Source organism: Salvelinus fontinalis, chromosome 9 (assembly GCF_029448725.1).
Source record: "Salvelinus fontinalis isolate EN_2023a chromosome 9, ASM2944872v1, whole genome shotgun sequence".
In the NCBI taxonomy this organism is placed as follows: domain Eukaryota; kingdom Metazoa; phylum Chordata; class Actinopteri; order Salmoniformes; family Salmonidae; genus Salvelinus; species Salvelinus fontinalis.
In genome coordinates this window covers 4,511,688-4,512,876 of record NC_074673.1, presented here as the reverse complement: position 1 = coordinate 4,512,876, position 1,189 = coordinate 4,511,688, and positions in this window count along the sequence as shown.

The window sequence follows — 1,189 nt, the reverse complement described above, 5'->3', positions numbered from 1 at the left end:
CTGAGACAGTCTGCTACACCTGCAAAGTGGTACTCTCCTCAGACAGTCTGTTACACCTGCAAAGTGGTACTCTCCTCAGACAGTCTGCTACACCTGCAAAGTGGTACTCTCCTCAGACAGTCTGCTACACCTGCAAAGTGGTACTCTCCTCAGACAGTCTGCTACACCTGAAAAGTGGTACTCTCCTCTGAGACAGTCTGCTACACCTGCAAAGTGGTACTCTCCTCTGAGACAGTCTGTTACACTTGCAAAGTGGTACTCTCCTCTGAGACAGTCTGTTACACCTGCAAAGTGGTACTCTCCTCAGACAGTCTGTTACACCTGCAAAGTGGTACTCTCCTCTGAGACAGTCTGCTACACCTGCAAAGTGGTACTCTCCTCTGAGACAGTCTGCTACACCTGCAAAGTGGTACTCTCCTCTGAGACAGTCTGTTACACCTGCAAAGTGGTACTCTCCTCTGAGACAGTCTGCTACACCTGCAAAGTGGTACTCTCCTCTGAGACAGTCTGCTACACCTGTAAAGTGGTACTCTCCTCTGAGACAGTCTGCTACACCTGTAAAGTGGTACTCTCCTCTGAGACAGTCTGCTACACCTGTAAAGTGGTACTCTCCTCAGACAGTCTCCTACACCTGCAAAGTGGTACTCTCCTCTGAGACAGTCTGCTACACCTGCAAAGTGGTACTCTCCTCAGACAGTCTGCTACACCTGCAAAGTGGTACTCTCCTCTGAGACAGTCTGTTACACCTGCAAAGTGGTACTCTCCTCAGACAGTCTGCTACACCTGCAAAGTGGTACTCTCCACTGAGACAGTCTGCTACACCTGCAAAGTGGTACTCTCCTCAGACAGTCTGCTACACCTGCAAAGTGGTACTCTCCTCAGACAGTCTGCTACACCTGAAAAGTGGTACTCTCCTCTGAGACAGTCTGCTACACCTGCAAAGTGGTACTCTCCTCTGAGACAGTCTGTTACACCTGCAAAGTGGTACTCTCCTCTGAGACAGTCTGTTACACCTGCAAAGTGGTACTCTCCTCAGACAGTCTGTTACACCTGCAAAGTGGTACACTCCTCTGAGACAGTCTGTTACACCTGCAAAGTGGTACTCTCCTCTGAGACAGTCTGCTACACCTGCAAAGTGGTACTCTCCTCTGAGACAGTCTGTTACACCTGCAAAGTGGTACTCTCCTCA